The sequence below is a fragment of the Vombatus ursinus genome, unplaced genomic scaffold (genome assembly GCF_900497805.2).
Source record: "Vombatus ursinus unplaced genomic scaffold, bare-nosed wombat genome assembly UNPS02009062.1, whole genome shotgun sequence".
NCBI classification, from domain to species: domain Eukaryota; kingdom Metazoa; phylum Chordata; class Mammalia; order Diprotodontia; family Vombatidae; genus Vombatus; species Vombatus ursinus.
Window position 1 is genome coordinate 1,757,251 of NW_020948840.1, and position 21,747 is coordinate 1,778,997.

The window sequence follows — 21,747 nt, forward strand, 5'->3', positions numbered from 1 at the left end:
GTGAAGTGAGCAGAACCAGTAGGAAAGTTTTGACAATGACACCAGTATGGTATATACCAACAACTTTGAAAGAATTAAGGACTCTGATCAGGATAATGACCAATAATAATTCTAGAGGACTGAGAATGAATAATGCTACCCACCTCTTGATTGATAGCTGAAGGATTCAGAGTGCCAATTGAGGTATATAATTTTTTAATATGACCAATGCAGAAATGTGTTTCACTTCAATACATATTCAAGGTCACACAGCTGATAGAAGTCAGAGGATGCAGTCTTCCTGACTCCAGGTCCATCATTCTATCTACTGCACCATTTAGCTGCCTCTAGGTTCCTAAGTTACTTCTTGACTTGTATTTGTGGATGGAGTTTCTACACAAGATGTTGTCTACACAGATGAAACCATAGGTTCCAGCAATCTACTCATTTTTATATGTGTTCGTATGTGTGTAAATAACATTTATAAATACATGACTCAACAAAAATATATATCACCATGGGATAGCTTCTAAAGACTTCAATGTTCTCCTTGTTCTCTCTCTCTCTCTCTCTCTCTCTCTCTCTCTCTCTCTCTCTCTCTCTGTCTCTCTCATCCCTGGCAGGATGCTAACAAAATTGATCTGGAAGAATAAGTAGACAAGAAATTCAAGGAGTAATTTGGTGTAATTTCAGTCATGTCCAACTCTTCATGACCCCCATTTGAGGTTTTCTTGGCAAAGAGGTTTCTCATGTCTGGGGTGATTTGCTATTTCCTTCTCCAGCTCGTTTAACAGATGTGAAAACTGAGGCAAACAAGGTTAAGTTACTTGCTCTGATCACACAGTTAGTAAGTGTCTGAGGTCAGATTTGAACTTAGGTCTTCCTGACTTCAGGCCTACTGCTCAATATCCAATGTGCCATCTAGCTGCCTTTCATTTAAATATACATGTTTTTAACGGATTTTGTTTTCAATTAGGGTGGGGGAGGGAAGATGAGAGAGAGAGAGGAGGCGACAAGTTTTCGGTGATTTAAAATACATATAATTTTAAAATTAAAAACAGTTCTTAAAAAAACAAATGAGGGAGACAGGAAGAATCTGACATGTACACAAACAGATATGATACAAGGTCATCGTTCCCTTCACTGTGCCACTTTGCTGTCTGTCTTTTACATTTAGCTCAGGGAAAATAGAGAAGGCTTTCATGGATTAGGTAACACCTGGGCTGAGCTTGTAAAGCTAAGAGGAATTTCCATAATAAGGTAAGGAAAGAGTGTATTTCTCCAGATGGAGACCTCTGTGATAGTACCGAGTTAGGAGAGATAGGACCAAATTGAGAATCAGCTAGCAATTGAATCTGACTAGTATTTAGAGTGCATAAAGGGGAGTAAAGGAAAAGCTGGAAATGTACGTTGGAGCTAGGTTGTGATGGAACCTAAATGTCAGGCTAAGGAGTTTTCATTTTATCCTAGAAAGAATAGGGAGCCATTGGACATTTTTGAATCAGAGAGCACACAGTGAGCTCTTTGAATTAAAAAACTTGTTTTGGTAGATGTATGAAATGAACGATGGAGTGGAGAGATTGGAAGCAGGCAAACAAAGGCAGATGATCTCTAAGGTCCCTTTCAGCTATAATATCCTATGAGCCTGTGTCCAACCTAAACAGATGTAACAACAAGGCCTGTAGCCATAGGTGAAGTCTTCTCCAAAACAGCATTAGCTAAAGTGGATCTGTTTCTCCAGAGGGGCTCCTTGGCTATTTCATTGTTTTCCGGTTGGCAAAGGTTTGTTGGCTGTTTCTCCATTTTAATCCCATGTGAGAGGAGGAGCCTTGGAATTATCCAAAGGAGAGGCTCAGAGCAGAGGCTTGGGAGTTTAGGCAGCTCTGTATATTAGAATGGAAAGAAGGAAGGCGTGGGAAGAGTACCATTATGCTTAAAATAGTGGCCAGAAGCTTTGGAGATTCCAAGAATTCTGTTAATATGTAACTATTTCATTTGCTCTACTGTTTGCCAGAAAGTCTTGAATGAATGGGGTTTTATGTCTCATTCAAATCCAACAATTTTGGCTGCAGCCCAATTTCTGTAGGCCCTTTGGGGAAGGCTGGCTGATCTGAGTGCTTGCAGAGGGCCTGGCGCTTCAGTCTTGCCCTGTTTTCTTTTGAGAGATATCAGAGTATAACAGAAAGAATACTGGGCTCAGAATCAGATGTGAATTTCGGTATCCTGTGTAGCTGTGAGCAAACCTATTTCTTCATTTGTAAAATGAGGATTTGGGGCAGCTAGGTGACACAGTGGATCGATCCTCAGCCTTAGAGTCAGGAGGACCTGAGTTCACATCCAGTCTCAGATACTTACTATCTGTGTGACCCTAGGCAATTCCCCTAACCCTGTTTTGCCTCAGTTTCTTCATCTGTAAAAATGAGCTGGAGAAGAAAATGGCAAACCACTCTAGTATCTTTGCCAAGAAAACCCCAACTAAGGGCAGCCTATTTATATATATTTATCCTCAGGCCCTGGAGTCAGGAGGACCTGAGTTCAGATTCGGCCTCAGACACATAACACTCACTAGCTGTGTGACTCTGATAAATCACTTAACCCCAATTGCCTCAGCAAAAAAGAAAAGAAAAAGAAAACCCCAAATGGGGTCATGAAGAGTGACTGGACACGACTGGAACAATTCAACAACAATGAAAAATGAGGATTATTATACTTATAACCAAGGTGGCATAGTGAGCTCTAGTGTTGGACCTGGAATCATGAGTTCAAATCTATCCTCATGAATTTTATAGTTGTATGACCCCGGGCAAATCACTTAACCTCAGTCTGCTTCAGTTTCTTCATCTGTAAAATAAGGATAATAAAAACACTTATACCTCCCAGGGTTGTTGTAAGGATCAAGTGAGGTAATATCTGTAAAATGCTTAACACAGTGCCTATTGCTTAGTAGACACTTAATAAATGCTTGTTTCTTTCCTCTCTTGTAACAGAAATTATCAACACAGGAAAGGCACTAAACTTAAGCCTCGTTAGGAAAGGCTTCTCATAGAAAAGAAGGATTTTAGTTGGGGCTTAAAGGAAGTCAGGGAAGCCAGTTGGCAGAGCTGAGGAGAGAGAGCACTCCAGGCATGGGGGACAGCCAGAGAAAATGCCGGGAGCCTAGAGATGGAGTGTCTTGTTCGTGGAACAGCCTAGAGGCTAGTATTAATAGACATCAGAGCATATGGCAAGGCATACGGTGTAAGAAGACTAGAAAGGTAGTGGGGGGACTAGGTTATAAAGAGCTTTAAATGCCAAGCAGAGGATTTTGTATTTAATCCGAGAGACAACAGGGAGCCACTGGAGTTTGATTAGGGAGTTGACATGATTGCATCTGTACTTTAGGAAAATCATTTTGGTGGCTGAATGGAGGATGGATTGGAGTAGGAAGAGTCTTGAGGCAAGGAGACCCACCAGCGGGCCCTTGCAGTAGTGAAGGTGTGAGATGATGAGGGCTTGCCACTAGGTGGCCTTGTCAGAGAGAAGGGAGCATATTTGAGAAATGTTGCAAAGGTGAAAACAACAGGTCTTCGCAACAGATTGGATATGAGGGATGAGAAATAGTGAGGAGTCAAGGATGACTCAGATTATGAGCCTGTCAACATATCAGCAGCCAGGATGGATAGAGTGCCAGTCCTAGAGTCAGAAAGACTCATCTTCCTGAATTCAAATCTGGCCTCAGACACATACTAGCTAGGTGACCCTAGGCAAGTCACTTAACCTGTTTGTCTCAGTTTTCTCATCTGTAAAATGAGCTGGAGAAGGAAATGACAAACCACTCTAGTATCTTTGCCAAGAAAACCCCAAAAGGGGTCATGAATAGTCATACATGACTGAAAATGAGTGAGCAACATCAACATATCAGCACTAAGATGAGAACTGATAATAAATGAGAACAGTATTTAGAAAAAGATATGACCCACAGTTAAGAGTGTAACCCTGAAATATTTAAGCAAGCTATTGAAAATAAAAAGAGAAATGGAGAAAAGACATGACATTGACATTGATTACAATAATTTCATTCAAAAGTTAAACCAATGTAATTAATTGCTACAACAAAGAAACCAAAAGGGCCTTACTCAACAAATATTTGGTTTACTTGCCAAGCCACAATAGTTTAGAATATAATTTCATCTGTAAAATATTGCACAGAATGATGTTGGACAATTATGAGCAGGATTGTCTCATAAAGCAGAAAAAAATAGTAGAAGGCAAAATCAGTTTAAGGAAATCTTGATGAGATATGCCACTAAGGAAAGTCATCCAAGGGCATTCAAGGATGAAAATAGAAAGAGGACGGCAAATATTAAAAATGGGAAAAGTTTGCAAAAATGATTACAATAAACTATTTTGTCCATCAAAAATATTGGCATCATCACACTTGGATCCTCACATTACAGTTCCTGTGGCATTTATAAAGTAGAAATGTACTAAAGAGAACAAAAGTGGGAAAAAAAACAAAACACTTGGATTGGATCAAGTATTTACAGAGGAGATCTGTGCTAGAGGTTATACAATTGTGAGTATACTGAGAGACCAATTTAACATGATGTATAAAGGTGGGAAAGATACCAAAGGAATGAAAAAAATCTTGAGCCTTATTGATTCCAAAAAAAGATGACCAAAAACATCAATAGCTGTTGGCCCATATGGACCTTGAGAGACCATCATATCCATTTCCTGATTTTAAAGCAAGCAAACCTCTATACCATCTTTACTATTAATTCTGGTATCAAAATATATTTTCTGAGTTACCTACATTGATCTTTCAGATCTCTACTTTCTTGACTGATGAGGAGGAGGCATGGGATCTTGGGATCAGAAGACCTGAACTCTAGTTCTGGATATGCCTGTATCTGTATGATTTTAGACCAGTATCTGTACCTTTTTGGGTCTTGGTCTCTTCCCCTATATAGCTGAGGGAGTCTCTTTCTGTTGTGACATTCAGAGCTCCATTTGAGATAATCATTCTACTAGGGGCTCTGGAGTCTAAGGATGAAGACAGAATACTCTATATTCTTTTCCTGGTTTCTTTCGTATTTTTCCTGTTTTAGTTCCTATAACATAGGAAAGGAAGAGAAAGCTCAGGCCTCTCATTAGTTCAGTCATGGGTCTAATTCCCCACAAAAAGCCAGGAGGGAAGAAGTCAAATAAGGTATTTTGGGAAGAAGTCCAGATTTCCCAGGAATGATTAATTAGCAAGGCATTTAGCACTGGTGTCACACAGGAAATGATACCCATATAGGATTCACTTATTGCCTATTTATTGGAAGAATTTTATAATTTGCGTCAGGAACGACCACACTTCATATTCCTCTTACTCTCTGCTCCTTTGGTGTGGCCTGACTGAAGTTTGTTAATTAGTTCACTAACTTGATCTCTGGAGATATGTGGAAGAAGGGAGCGAAGGAATTTGAAATATGTCCATTTTGTTCCATGATAGGGTAAAATGACCATAGGCGAGGAGGTTGAAACTAAAGCAAGGTTACAAAAGATCAATATCTGGTATAAAGCCTTAACATACCTGCCTTACACCTCCCCCACCCCTGTTCTAGGACTATGGATGATCAAAAGTTGACTGCAAATGAACAGTCTGGCTATGTAGGTTCAATTTTCATTTCATACATCAGATTTATTAAAGTCACTTTTCCAGCCCAGCCCAGGCACAGTTTTTTGGGTATTTTTTTGTCTGTAAGTTTATGATTAGCTTTTTTTTTTTTTCTGAAGGTTTAGTAGAGATTTGGGATGAGGAAACTTGGGCTCTAGAGTTGACTTGTTCCATTAGTTGTGTGAGTTTGGGAGCAGGCTATCATTTAAATCCCTGGATCTCAGTTTCCTAATCAGGAAAAGGAGGATTTTGGAAGGATTCTACAAAGTTCCTCCTTGCATTCAATTATTTTTCATTTTATTTTCCAACTCTAGTAGGAGTAAATGCAAAGTCCTATACTAGGGATCAGAGAATCAATTTCACAAATACAAGATGGGGAAGTGCAGCAGCTGAAAATAGATCTAAGGATTTTAGTGACTGCAAGATCAAAACGAAAATACGACATGGAAGCCAAAAAAAGATAATATAACCTTACGGTGATCTGAGAGACACGTTATTCAAAAGGAGAGAAGAGATAGTCCCAATGTACTTTGTTCTGGTTCTGGGTTGGAGCACTTCTATAGTATTTTATTCCATTTTGGTCACCACATTTTAGGAAGGACATTGACAAGCTAGAGTAACCGGAATGGTGAGGGTATTGGAGATCATATTTACAATGTAAGCATCTCTTAAGGAACTGAAAATGTTTATTGAGAAGAAGAAAAGAGTTGAGGGAACACGAAAAGTGTCGCAATACGCTGGGAAGGGCATTAGATTTTAAGTCAGAGGCCCAGAGTTTGAATCCCAGCTTTGCAGCTTACTTTCTGTGTAGCTTTGGCTAAGTTACATAACCCTTCTGAGCCTCAGTTTCCTCATCTGTAAAGTTGCATAGGTCAGACTAAATGACCATTGAGGTCCCGTCTAGTTTTAAACCTATAATCTTCCTTTAAATTCCAGATAAAGTTCTCCCTTCTACAAGAAGCCTCTCCTTGTTCAGCTTAATTCAAGGGCCTTCCTTCTGTTACTTACCACTAGTTTTACCTAGATATAGCTCATTTGTACATACATAGTTGTCTGCATATCGTCTCCCCCACTAGACCATGAGCTTCTCGAGAGATGGGACTGTCTTTTGCCTTTCTTTGTGTGCCCAACACTTAAGTGCAGTGCCTGGCCCAAAGTAGGAGCTTTGTAAATGCTTATTGTCTGATATAAAGTAGTCAAAGTTTTCATTTAAAAAACATCCTCCGTAATCCTCAGATCCCCTCTCTCTGACTTTGGACTGTATTGTGTGTGTGTGTTAATAGGTGTATGTGTACATCTATACACATAAATTCATATTTATATGCACACATATATATGCATTTTTACATTTATGTCTCCCACCCCCAGCAGACTTTTCTTCCTTATTAGATTTGGCTTGGGGTAATATTAAAATAGTTTGTCATTTCCTGAGTGTGCACACATACTCCCACCTGGGGCTGTAATAAGGAGTGAAAAGGGACCAGGAACAGGAAGAGATGAGAAACCTCACCTGGAATTCCTGATCTGTTGTTCATATAGCAGAGTGTCTGCATAAAATGGCATAAAATGGTTCGTGCAGGTATCTTTCAGGTACACCCATTACCCCCCACCCCACCTCTCATGATTTCAACTTAGAGACAGAAAGTCCTAAGTTTGAATCTCAGTTTTACTATTTCCCATCTGTGTCAACTTGAGTATCTCACTTAACCTCTCCAGGCCGCAGTATGTGCCTCTGTAAAATGGAGGAATAAGAATACCTCTCTGGGTGGCTGTGAGTACCAAATGAGATAATGTAATAGATAATACTTGGGTGTTATGTAAATGAAAACACTTCCAGACTTTATGGATCTGGGCCCTCTCTGGCATGGTTGTTTCTTCTATTCTTAAGGGGTTAGTTTTACTGAGTTACACTGGCCAAAAATTCATCACCTCAGGGCAAGCCTAGTTATGAGTCTCTTTACATTTTACTATGATGTCTCAGAGATGTCAGACATGCAGTTCATTTCTAGGCCTACACTCGCAGCCTTTATAGTTCGGTAGAACCTGTCGGAGCTTGTGTTTTGCTGGCACATCCTTCTACCACGATGAGGCATCAGATGAGGATGTTAGTAAAGGAGAGATGTGCAATTGAGGTATTATTAATTAACTAAACTTCTAATAGCCGCTTTAAAGATTGGTTCAGAACAGCTTCCACTTATCAGAATTTTCTGGCTTCCATCTTCCATTATCTCACAGAATTTTTACCAGCTCATCGTCTGTGATCCAAGGAAGATGGCACCATCATGAAAGTGTCAAAGGCCTTCTTTATTGCACCTACCTCTCTCTTCCAGTGGCACTGCCCTGAGTTTTAGACTCCCTGCCTCCCCTCCTTGAAGTACCTAGTACTGTCCTTTGTTTCTACCTGATCATTTCCCATTCCCAGCTAAATCTTACTGTGTTAATTTTAGGCAAGTATGATCTCTTCCCCAAAATAATTTGCATTCAAAGCTTTATCCTTTCTTTCTTTTCTTTTCTTTCTTTCTTTTTTTTTTGAGAGAAGAGTGGTATCTGGTTAAATATATTTAACAAGTGCTAATAGTTTTTGTTTTTTTCTGGGGGTGGGAAACTGACACATACTACCTTAAGCCTTGGTTATTTTGCATTTGTATCTGTTTTAAAGTATAGGGGAAGACTCATCAAATGAGAATCTGAGCTTGGTGACCCTTTTGTGGAAAACTGTAGAATTGTGTTTGGTAGACATATTTTGCATTCCCAGGCCTCTGCATTTTTGTGCTCCAAGAGGAAAAGGCAGGGGTAATTTGTAAGACAATCGCTAGACAAAAATCGGGAGCAACCAGTCGTAACGCAACATAATTATTTCTCCTTGTTTCGGGCCAGAGCAATGACTGTAATCTTTATCTGTCACAGGAAAGCTGGCTATTCGGGAACCCCTGTGGTTTAGTGATGGAGCTTCTAGGAAATTTGCAATTCGAGTTAATCTCATGTTCCCAAGAAGCCAAGGAGAACAGGTTACATAAGTTCTTTGCCATGACAGGAGCTTCTTCCTGCTTAGAATTGTTCACTTGGAATGTTCAATGGCAACCTCCATTGGGGTCACTGAGTCAAGTTCTCTGATTTTCCAGGGGAGGGAACTGAGATCTGAAGCGGGGAAAGAGACTCAGCCAAGGTCACAGTACTAAACAGTGGCAGAGCTGAGGGCTGGTAGCCAGGTGTCTTGATTTAGCATCATAGAATTTAAGAGTCAGAGGACTCCCGGAAGCCGTCTAGTAAAAAAACAAAACCAAAAAAAGCCCTTCACCGTAGCATTCACTACAAATGGCCATCCATCCTCTGGTTGAAGTCTCCTAATCCAATCGAGTCACACAGTCAGTAGGTGTCAAAGGTGGGATCTGGAGTCTGGTCTTCTGATTCTAAATGCAGTGGAGAAGGTGTGTTGTTGTTATTGCTGTTGTTGTCATCATTATTATTGTTGTTGTTGTTTTGGAGTCAGTCAGGGTGAAGTACTTGCCCAGGGTCACACAGCTAGTGTCTGAGGCCAAATTTGAACTCAGGTCTTCCTGACTCTAGGGCCGGGAAAAGTGTTTTTTGAAGTAAAAGCAGTTCATGGTACAAGTACAGTGATGAAGAATGTATCACATGTAAACTCTGCACAATGCAGACCTAATATTAGAATTTAGTTGCCATCATATAGATCCATGAAAGATAATGTATTGATAGATAAGAGAGCCAGTCTCAGTGTCAAGAGGACATGAGTTTATGTGCCACCTCTCAATTTACTGACTGTGTGATCCTGGGGCAGGACATTCAATTTCTCAGCACCCCAGTCCACTCTCTAAGACTGTGACTCTGGGAAGTTCTTACTCACGGAACAGTTTTCTTTCCTGATTGCACTGAACGTTTAAGTTGGCAACATTGCCGCAGTCAGGAAACTTGCAAAAGAGCCCTTTTTTTCTTTTTTTAGTTCTTTATGAATTCAAGTTCTAACATTTTAAAGTTACATCTTTGCAACAGGTGAATTGTTTTCATTTTGAGAATATTATACTTAGGGAAAGGGAATAAACATATATTTATATAGTACCTACTATGTGCCTAGCACTGTGCGAAGTGCTTTTTATAAATTATCCCATTTGATCCTCATAATAAACTTGTGAAAGAGATGTTGGCAACAGGCTGTCTGCTATTAGAGGAGCAATTTAATTCAATAAATATTTATAAAAGTGCCTTTTGTTGTTGCTGTTCAGTTGTTTTAGCCATGCTGATTCTTCATGACCCCATTTTAAGTTTTCTTAACAAAGAGACTGAAGTGGTTTGCCATTTCCTTCTCCAGCTCATTTTACAGATAAGGAAACTGAAGTAAACAGGGTTAAGTGACTTGCCCAGAGTCACACAACTAGGAAGTGTGTAAAGCCAGACTTGAACTCAGGAAGATGAGTCTTCCTAACTTCAGGTCCAGTGCTCTATCCACTGTGCCACCTGGCTGCCCTTATTAAGTGCCTACCATATGCAGAGCTGGGAGCAGCCTGGACAAACCCAGAAGGGCTCATCACTAGAAGATGAGTCACTGGGCGACTCTATGGCTGAGAAAATTCATGGAGATTATTTATTAAGGAGTTGGGAGCAGGGCTGCAATATGTAATGTGGAAGGAGCCCCCTCAATAATGGCAGAAGTACTTGGAGCGTGCAAACGTGGTGGAAGTAGGAGCAAGCAAGGTTGGTGGCTGGCATAAAGATCTTTCCTGAGGACTCCTAATAGCACTCATTGTCTGTGCATAGCACCAAAGAGAGCTCTATGCAGAGCCAGGAAAGAGGAGCCCCTGGGTATTTAATGTTGAACTTGAGAATTTAAATGGGGCATTTAAAAAAAGGAATCCTTCTTGCATACAAGTATGCTCTTTGAGTTCAGATATAAAGAGATATTTGAGTTTCTATAGCAAAGAGCATTGACTAGAATTCTAGTCCTGGCTTTGACTCTAACTGGCTCAGTACTTGGACAAGTCAGAATCATAAAATCTCCAAGTTGGAAGGGACTTGGAAGCCATCCGTTCCAATTGTTACTTGAATAGGAATTCCCTCTACAAAATCTCCAACAAGTGGTTATCTACATTTGGCCTGATGACCTCCCAGAAGGGAGAGTCTACCGCTTCTCAAGGTAGCCCATTGCATTTCCAGATAGCTGATGTTGTGAAGAAATTGTTTCTTACCTTAAGCCTAAGTCTTCCTCTCTGCCTCTTCTACTCACTGTTTTTCATTCTGCTCACTGGAACCGAGCAGAACCAACCTGCTTCATCTTCTACTTGACAGGCCCGGAAAGGGTTGAAGGTTTGCTGTTGTTGAGTTGTTTTAGGAATGTCCTACTCTCTGTGACCCCATTTGGGATGTTCTTGGTAAAGACACTGGATTGGTTTGCCATTCCTTCTCCAGCTCTTTTTACAGATGAGGAAACTGAGGCAAACAAGGTTAAGTGACTTAAAGGTATCTACAAAGTTTTCTCTTCTTCAGGATAAGTAGTCTCAGTTCCTTCAACTGATCCTGGTACTGAGGGGTCTTGATGTCCTTTCCTATTATCATACTTGCTCTTCTCTGGACCCTCTTGCAAATGATTTAAACTTTCTGGAAATCAGATATTTTATCTGTAAAACAGGAGAAACCATGCCTGCTTGGCCACAGACTCTAAGGTGTTATATACACACAGAAGAGATTATTGTTAGCTTTAATTTACATTAAAGAATTTTGAAAGTTATTAAATACAATACAAATGTAGAGTTCAGTTACTCTGGGAATTTCTACATAATAACAACTGACTGCACATTTATCATTTGGACCTCAGGACAACCCTGTGAGATAGATTCCACAGATATTATTATCCGGGTTTGACAGGTGAGAAGATGGAGTCCCATAGATGAAAATCATCATCCCTTTCTGCCCCTTTGGGCAGGTATATGTTACAGTTCTTCACTGGGCTCTTTTCTTTCTGTCCTCTCTCCCGCTCATCTCATCCGCTTTCATGGGTTCAACTAATGTCTCTATTCAGATGATTTCCAAATTTATCCAGGCCTTGTCTTTCTCTTTATTCCCAGTCTACATATCCAACTATTTGATGGACATATCCGCCTGTCAAAGCTATTTTTGTAATAATGTTAAGATATTTAATTTGTAATATTATAAATATTGTTAGATATAAGCCACGTAAAAACTCTTTGTGGAAGGTCCTCAATTTTTTAAGTGTTAAGGGGTCTCAAGCCTCAGAAGTTTGAGAACTGCTCTTCTTTTTTTTTTTTTTAGAGATACATGACTTTTTATTAGAGATACATATAAACTTTTTCTGTTCTTTTTTGCATATGAAAATGCTCATGTTTGCTGATATTTGTCAAGTTCAGAATAATAAAAAATAAAACCTGTTAAAACCAATTTCTGCCAGACTGATTTCTAGTTTTTCCAGTAACTTTTGTCAGAATTGGTCCTTTAATAGAGTTTGCAAGAGAACTGCTCTTCTGAACCAATTGACCTACCTGGTGTTCTCCATGCTCCTAACTCTGGGCCTTTGCAAAGACTGTCCCTTAAGCCAGGAATAAAAATAAAATCAACATTTGACTTTCAAAGCTATCTTCTTGTCTGTGATTGTCTTGTCTGTCCAGCCCTCTTCTCATTTGGGGAAGGGACCCTATCAATAAAATCCTTTTCTCCTTCCCACCCAGACCCATTAAACACACACACACACACACACACACACAATCCTTGTACCAAATATGAATGATTAAGCAAAAAAAAAAATTTCCTGCATTGCCAATGTCCAAAAAAATAAGTTTCATTGTATATCTTGAGTCCATTATGTTTCTGTCAGCAGATGAGTACCTGCTTCATCATTAGTACTCTACAATCTTGGTTGGTCATTGCATTGTTCAGAATCTGGAAGAAATCTTAGAGCTCTACTCAATCTGATTCATTTTACAGATGAGGTAACAGGCCCAGGAAAATTAAGTGGCGTACCTAATGCCTCACACATGGCAAGTAATAGAGTTATGATTCAAACCCATATCCTCTGACTCCATCCCCAGGCTCCTCGCTCCTAGTGTAGAGGATTCTAGGCACTCTTTTGAATATATTTTTGTTGTTGGGTTGTTTTTTTCAGTCCTGTCTGACTCTTTGTGACCCCATCTGGGGTTTTCTTGGTAAAGATATTGTAATGGTTTGCCATGTCCTTCTCCAGCTTATTTTATAGATGAGGAAACTGAGGAAAACAAGGTTAAGTGACTTGCTCTGGGCCACACAGCTATTAAGTGTCTGAGACCAGATTTGAACTCAGGAGCATGAGATCCTGACTCCAAGCCTGGGGCTCTATTCATTGCACCAACTTGCTGCCTCCTGAATGTATAGGGAGAGGGAAAAGAGGAAGAAATACACATCTGAGTCCCTCCCTTCAAGAAACTTGCAGACTATGTTTTTCACGACAGCACATGCAGAGCTTATATCAAATTGCTGCCTTCTCAATGAGGGGGGTGGGGGAAGGAGAGAGGCAGAAAATTTGGAACTCAAAATTTTTTAAAAAAATTTTATATGTAATTGGAAAAAAGTTAAAAAAATTTAGAAGTAAAAAGAAAGAAAGAAAGGAACCTGTGGACTATTTAGGGAGTTTGGTTTTATGTAGTATGTAGGTGGTATAGTGACCAGAGTACTGAACCTAGAGTCAGGAAGACCTGAATTCGAATTTGGCTTCTGATACTTGACAAGCAAGTCACTAAACCTCTATTTACCCATCTATAAAATGGGAATTTTAATAGCTCCTATCTCCCAGGGTTGTTATGAGGATCAAATGAGATATTTGTCAAGTGCTTAACACAGTGCCTGGTATATAGTGCTTTATAAATGTTAGCTATTAGTAATAGTATCAACAACATTGAACTTGAGGGGCAGCTAGGTGGCGCAGTGGATAGAGCACCGGCCCTGAAGTGAGGAGAACCTGAGTTCAAATCCAGCCTCAGACCAAACACTTGACATATACTAGCTGTGTGACCTTGGGCAAGTCACTTAACCCCTATTGCCTCACCCAAAAAAAAAAAAAAGAAAAGAAAAAAAAGTACTGAACTTGGAGTCAGGAGGAATGGATTTGAGTCCTTTCTTTTTTAAATTAACTTTGAAAAATCACTTGACTTCTGGACTTCAGTCTCCTCCTTTGTAAAATGAGGTATTTGGACTGGATTGGGGGGTTTTAACCTGAGGTCTATGACTGTTTTGTTAGAAATATATTTTATATTAATTTTGATATTCAACATAATTAATTTTCTTTGTAATATTTCATATTTCATCTTATGCATTTAGAAACATGATTTTGGAAAGGGTCCATTGGTTTCACTACAGTGCTATGCAACAAAAATCGCAAAGAACCCATGGGCTAGATTATCTGTGAGATCCTTTCCTCTCTGCCACTAGAATCCAACGAGCCTAATAAATATAATACTACAAGGCAGAATGGTCAAGGCTGTGAAAGAGGCACAAAGGAAGTGCTATGAGAGTTCATTTTATAGTCAAGAGGTAAAGTGACTTGCCCAAGGTCACACAGCTAGTATGGGTCTGAGGTCACACTTGAACTCAGGACTTCCTGCAGATTCAGAGTTCTATCCACTGCGCCACCTAGCGGCCTCATGATAAGAGTTCATGATTCACCAACAAGTTTTCTTTTTGTTTTTCAGTTCCCACTGACAGTGTTGCATTTGCTCTAGACATTTCTCCCCCCAGTGTCCCTCTCTCACCCACCTTCCTTATTACTATGCAGGGCACTTTCAGAAATTGAGGCTGGCTGCTCCTTTTCTCAGAAGGCAGCTTCTGATCATGCCTGCTGGAGCCATCTACTAGAAACATCTAGCAATTAAAAGCTAGGCCTGAAGCCAGGAACTGTGATTTTTATTTATTTCAGTATAAAGGTGGCAGAGTCTCCACAGCCTAGCAGACTGATTTAATAAAAAAGCAAACAGACTCAAAAAGAAGTTTGCAGCCTGATGTACACACTTGGGGCTTCCGCTCCAGAGACTTGTTAAGCATACATGGGTAGGTGAATGACAGCACGTATCTATCTTCTCTTTCAGGGGCATGGTCTAGTGGTCTGGCCTTAGGACTTGGAATCTGGAAGCCTGAAAATTCTCATCTCAATTCTGATTCTGAATTCTCTTGACGTTGGGTAAGTTAACCCATGATGACTAGATTTGGAAGGGCAGAAGGGTCAACAGAAGAGGTGCAGAGGGGAAAATTCTGGACAAGGAGTTTAGATTCGATGATATTTCAGGTTCTTTTCTGCTCTGAATCTATGATCCTATGATCCAGCAAATCCTAGAGATATGATAACATTTGAAAAGAACTATTATTTCCTTTCCCTGAGGAAACAGCTATTGACTTATTAATAATAATAAAAGTCCTTTACATTAGTACAACAGAGTGTTTTCATGTACATCATCTCCCTTGATTCCTACAACAATCTTGTGAAATAGACAAGGCAGGTGTTATTACTTCCATTTTACAGATAAGGAGACTTAGCCTCAGACATTTGAAATGACTTGTCTTAGATCCAATGTGGTAGGGTAGGAAGATAATTAGCTCTAGAGTCAAAGGACCTGGGTTTGAATTCTGCCTCTGACACTTTCTGATGTACAGCAAGTCACTTACCCTGTCTGGGCCTCAGTTCCCTCATCTATACAATGTTGGTGTTGTGCTAGATGGTATCTGAAGTCTTTTCTAGTTCCAAATCTACTAGGCTATGATCACATGAGCAGTAAGAGGCAGCGTCAGGACTGATACCCAGATCCAGCCCACAGTGATGCCTCTCTTCCCTTCCCCCAGGCACTAAAATGGCCAGAGGCCTGTTAAAAAAGGTGGTCAGTATCAGGTTCTATCTCTGAAATCCCGAGGATTTGGAGGGCCACTTACCCTTTTTCCTTAGGCAGCTAGATGGTACAGTGGATAGAGTGTTAAACCAAGAGTCAGGAAGGCATGAGTTCAAATCAGACCTAGCTGTGTGACCCTGGGTAAGTCACTTAACCTCTCTCTGCCTCAGTTTCCTCATTTGTAAAGTGGGGATACGAACACCTACCTTCCAGGGTTGTTTTGAGGATCAAATAAGATAATTTCTATAAAGCATTTTGTAAGCCATAAAGCACAATATAAATGCTTGTTACTATTATTATTTTTAGTCCTTCAAGCAGCCTTACTGAGACACAGAAGATAGTCAATGTTAACTTCTTTAGTAACTAAGAACAATGGCCATTAACCTATTTACCTGTTTCCTCTTCTACTGAGTTTGTAATTTTCTGTAAATGACCTAGTAAAATTTAATGTGTTCTTCCAATGCCCTTGGATTTGCTCAGAGGCTGCCTTGGAATATCAAGCTGCTCCACATTAGCTAGAGCTGCCTGAGAGGATAGAACAAGAATTTTAAAAAAAAAGTCATGGGAATGTTATATTTTAAATAAATAGATGAATGTTCTCTCCACTGGTGATGCTCCCCAACTCTACCCTTCTTCCTATCCTAGGCAGTTGTTGTCTATAAATCTTCGATAGGAAATTGTTTGCTTGACTAGGCACGTTTTACAAGGAGGTGAGGAAAGAAAATAGATTTTCATTAATTGAAAAAATGAAATTATTTGCTAAAAAAAAATCCCCTATGATGGATCTACTCAATAGGCTGCAGGCCTTCTTTTAAAACTTTTTCCATTTTGTGGATGCCTGTAGAGCAGCTTAAAACATCCATTATCCTTCATTTTCACAGCATGAGTGGCCCTTCACCTTTTTCCAGTCTTTTGTAAACAGACATTACATAGATAGATGATAGCTAGATAGCTGTTACCTGTCCATGATGCTGTGCTTTACATTACTTTCACAAGTAAGTCGCTATTGGTTGTGGTAGGGAAAGGAAGGGAAGGTAGGGAAAGGAAGGACTACAAGTGAGCATTTAAGTGCCTACTATATGCCAGGCAGTTTGCTAATTGCTTTACAAATATCATTTCATTTGATCCTCACAACAACTCTGGGAGGTAGGTGCTAGTATGATCCTGATTTTATAGTGGAGGAAATTAAGACAAACAGAGGTTACAAGACTGGCCCAGGATCTCACAGCTAGTAAATGTCTGAGGCCAGAGTTGGATTCAGGTCAGTGCACCATGCAGTTGCCTGCCTATACTCATCACGAGTCTTTCCATTCCCCTTTGGGAGATCTGCAATTTTGATTCTTCTAAATCATCCCATAATTATAGTATCACTGTGAGAATGTTGCTTTTGAAAAAAAAGTACTTTGGCAGCAGTGAGCAGTGCATGGAATCATATTGAAAAGGGCTCTACCATTTCCTAATTGGGATCTATCTGCTTTCCTCCTATTCAGTTCTAGGCTAAGCTCATTATCTATCAGTGCCCGTCCCAGTTCATTATCCACTTGCAGTGCCCATCCCAGCAATAGGGACTGAAGGCCTAACTCTGCTAACGGCCAGTTCGGCTATATCTCATAATCTGAACAATATAGCCTCCATGTTCAGTTATTTTTCACCCCCTGGTGTGAATGACAACGCCGGTTTCTTGAATGACAGTGGATTTAGGCAAATAGTCATCAAGCAAAATGTTTCCATTTCTATCTATGTTAAGAAAAAATCTGAAATAATAATGGCATAGTATATAAAATTAGGTAGATTAGGAATGTAAGTTGGAGAGAGGGGAGTTCCTTTTTGTCATTATCTCGTTATGAGTCAAGGCAAAACAAATATAATTCCATCTGTCAGTGAAACATTTGTTCAGTTCCATCAGACTGCGAGTTCCCTGAGGCCAGGGACCCTGCTGTAGCTGAGTATATTTCTCCCAATCCTGATTGCACTGTTAATACTCAGTCATTATCTGATGAACTGAATTATTGATTTACACCAAAATATTTACAGCAGAGCTTTTTTGTGGTAACAAAGAACTAGAAATAAAGTAGATGCCTATCAACAGGGAAATGACTAAACAAGTTGTCCTGCATGAATGTAATGGAATATTACTGTGTTGTAAGAAACAATGAATAAGAAAAATGTAGGGAGTCATGAGATGACATATGAACAAATGCAGAGTAAAGTAAGCATAAATGGGAAAACAATATACATAATGACAACAACAATGAAAATGGAATTAATTGAATTGATGTTTATTTGTTAGCATGAGCTCCATGCACTTGGGGAAAAATGCCCCAAATAGGGTGAAAATGAAAGGATCATTTATTTGGAAATGAAAGAAAAGATCTAAATTTAGGAATAACAGTTTCAAAAAAAAAAAAGGGAAAATGCAAAAGAAAATTTATAGCATCCTCCAGTTCCCTAAAGGGAAACTCTGGTCATCAAATATTCCTTAGAATCCCCAGAGGTCCAAAGGGACAAAACTCAAATTTGATCTATCATTATAAGTCAGAGGGAAAAGGAGAGAAATGGGAACACTGAACATCTAAATATAACCAAATATGGGTGTAGAAACCAAGTTAGTTTGGGTTCTGCTTTCAGGATAGGGATATGAGCTGCACCTGTGATTTCATTGGTAAAGGGTACTCCAAGGTCAGGAAACCCTGATCCTCCCGCCCCCCCTTTTCCATTGTGGGTCAGCACCTTCTCTGCAACTTACAGGCTTAGAATAGAGGTTCTTAACCTGGGGTCAGTAGACACCAAAGGAGTCTGTGGATAGATTTCAGGAGGTCTGTGAACTTGAATGGGGGAGAAATTACATCTTTTTTTTCCACTGACCTTTGATTTTCTTTGTAATCCTATGTTTTTTTTAATGTAATTAAAAACCATATTCCGAGAAGACCTCCCTAGGCATCACCAGGCTGACTGCCAAAGGGGTCCGAAACACCAAAAAAAGGTGAAGAATCCCTGATATAGAGTGCTGCCCACAGCCCTGAGAAGGGGTGATTGCCCAGGTTCACAGCTAGTATGTGGCTTAAGGGGGACTCAAGCCCAGTTCCTTTTGGTACCAGGGCTGCTTCACTACACACCAAACCAGACTGCCTCTCACTCTGCTGTCAGAGTCAACAAAATTCTCGGCCTGCTGTGATGAATGAATGGATCTTCACTAACTATAAGTGAAGCTAGGGGCAAAGGGAGTAGGAGTGAGACTCTTCTCGCGTTAATTCCTGTGACTGTAGAATCACAGAAAAACTAGAAGTTTTAGGGATCCTCTTGTCTAACTGTGATTCTGAACATTTTTGAATATAAAGACCTCTTTTAACTCAACATATTTTCAGACTCCCATGGGATTGGAGTTAAACTATTTGTGTCTATTGATTGAGAAAATGCACACTGACAATCCATGAATTCAACAAGTGAATTTGTTTTAATAGTCATAATAGCTCTAGGTACATTTGATAAATCATGATATACATATCTGTGACTTTTTTTTAACCTATAGAAGGTATATTTGCATATTTGGGGATCTGCAAACCAATCATTGGGGAAACCACTGATCTAATTCAGGCCCTTGATTTTACAGATGAAGAAACTGAGGCCCAGAGAGGTGAGATACTTCCCCTAGGGTCACCCAACAAGTCAGTGGCAGAGCTGAGTCTAGAACCCATGTTGGTCTTTGCATCCATATGCAGTACTACAGCAACATCCAAGCCATGTGGCAAAACAAACACTATAAGCTTCATCTGGTGAAAGAGAAGAAAGAAATGTCTGGGAGTGGGGAGGAAGCCAAATGAAAATGTTTCTGTCTTTGTCATTAATTGTTTATGCAACACCCCCAGGTCTTGTGATTTGTGATGTGGTAGAAGGAGAATTGCCTGAACTGGGAGTTAAGAAAACCTCAATTGTACTCCCAGTTCCTCTATCTTGGGAAAGTTACTTCCCCTCCCTGGGCCTCTGTCTCTTTATCTGTGAAATGGAGAGGTTAGGCTAGTGGCCTCTGAGGTCTCCTCCCCCTCTAAGTCTATGATCCCATGCTCCGTAATATAAGGAGGTTGGATGCATATGTGGCCTCTTAAGTCTTTTCCAGCTCGAACATTCTAGGGTTCTCTTTGGTGGCTGGGCTGGGTTGGCCTAATCTCTCTCTTCCCTCAGCCTCACCCTTAATAAGGCATTAAAGCTGTAGACCAGATGGAGTAGGGGCACACCCTCTTGGCAAATGTTCAGCTGCCACACCTCTAACAGGACCCTGGATACTTAATGTGTTTGCATTTTCTCCCACATTTTATTTCTTTTCATCAAGGGTTTTTAGGAATGGATTTTATAGGTTTCATCATGCCCTGAGCCCTCCATGAAACTGGGGGTTAAATAGTAGGCTTCCCTTGGCACAGGAAGCAGATGATATGTGTTTGTTTAGATTGCTAGCAGTTTATCCCTCTTTGTAACACAATGGGGTGGCATCAGTGGCATTCTGTTAAAAAAAAAAAAAAGCTGGTTTCAAATCCACAGAGTTTTATGACCTTGGATAAGTCATCTCTCTGGCTTTCAGTTTCCTCATCTGTAAAATGAGATAATAAATCTTACCCTTCCCAGTGCTCAATTGTCATAAAGAAGGCACTCTGTAACCCTTAAAGTACTAAAGAACTGGAAATAGTTACTATCATTGTCTGAGTAGCATTTGTAAAGGTTGATTCTTCTTTTAGAGCCTTGTGTGTGTGTGTGTATTTAGTCACATGTTTTAAGTGTCTCATCTTTATTTTTTAAAATTCAATCCTGGGTGATTCCTACTCCAGGGACATTGCCAGAAGTGAATTGGTAGGGTAGGAAATGTGTTGCTAGTACTAGGGTCTTGGAGCAGGAAGAGTTGGGGGTGGGGCTGAGATGACAAATTACCAGTTCCATTTTTGGACACTGTGCAGCTGTGTGATTATCTCAGTGGGTTAAAAACAACAGCCGTCTGTGTAGAATTCATGGCTAATTGCTTTTGTGTTGGCCCCCTTTTTGCAGTCGGGTTACCTCCAATTCTGGGTTTCCAGGAAAGCATGTGTTTTCTCCCTATTCTCAGAACTTGCTCATACTGAGCTTTCAACACAGTGTGACTCAGTCCCAGTGATGGAGATGATTCCCTGTTTCTTGAGTGGGATTTTTCTGTGCTGCTTGTTTTACAGTGCAGCTGGAATGTGCCTGACATGGTGTTTTCCAGACCACCATTTCCTTGCCATTCTCTACCTGTCTCATTTAAGAGCCCCGAAGAATCTTAAAGGTCATCAAGTCCAGCCCTTGTCCTTTTCTGGGTGAGCAGACTGAAGTCCAGAGAGGTGACCCTTACAAGATCACACAGCTAGGTAGTAGCAGAGCAAAGACTAAAGCCCTAGTCTCTTGTTTCTTGAGTTCGTGTTCTTACCACTACATCATAGTGACCTACCACCTCAATAGTTATTTTTCTACCTCTTGTCCCCAAGTGTGGTAGTCATGACAAACTCAGGGTAATGCCCCAGTATTTCTGTTTGTGGAATATTTTTGTAGTGTATGTAGGAGATTGTGTGTAGACGATGTTTTCCACAATAATTTAGTTTCTTTTGCATGGACCTGCTGGCTAGAGAGGAAGAGAAGAAAAAATGCATGACCTAGTGAAGAAAGAGCCCAGATTAAGAGTCTGAAGATCTAGGTTCTAGGACTAACTGGTTGATCTTGAACAGTTGACTCCCCTTCTCTGATCCTCAACTCCCTCCTCAAATGTAAAATGTGAATGTTAGACTATGTGGGCTCCAAGGAATCTTCTTGCTTTGAATTCTGTTTTATAGTCTGTGTCTAATATTACTGTAATCTGATAATCAATCAAGTTCATTGGCCTTGTTTTTCTAAACCATCCAAACAAACATTTCATTGAGTACTTACAGTGTGCAGAGACCCTGTGTTAGCCCCTAGAAAGAAGACACCATTCCATCCCTCATGGATCTCATAGTGTGACAGTAGTGAGGAGAAGTGGACACAAAGAACTATAATACAAAGCAGGACATGTTGTGCATATGAAAAAGCTACCAAAATGAATAACTCTTTGATCATCTGGTACTGTGACTGGATAGAGAATTTTCAAGTTTATAGAGTGTTCTAGATGATTAGAGAAGGGATAGGGAACATTTAATTGGGGAAATCAAGAAAAGCTTCATAGAGGAGGTGACAAATAACCTCGGCCTTGAAGGTTTTCTTTAAAAACACGCATTTTAT

The 21,747-nt window shown here is 40.1% G+C and overlaps 1 protein-coding gene across 3 annotated transcripts in view; it reads left to right on the forward strand.

Annotated features, from left to right (window-relative positions):
* HPCAL1 (hippocalcin like 1) overlaps positions 1-21,747 on the forward strand; it is a 196,146-nt gene that overhangs the window by 124,869 nt on the left and 49,530 nt on the right. For all 3 annotated transcript variants that reach the window (XM_027850579.1, XM_027850578.1, XM_027850580.1), the window contains one exon: positions 14,704-14,795. The gene's annotated coding sequence lies outside the window, so the exon portion shown is untranslated. The remainder of the gene's footprint in view (positions 1-14,703; positions 14,796-21,747) is intronic.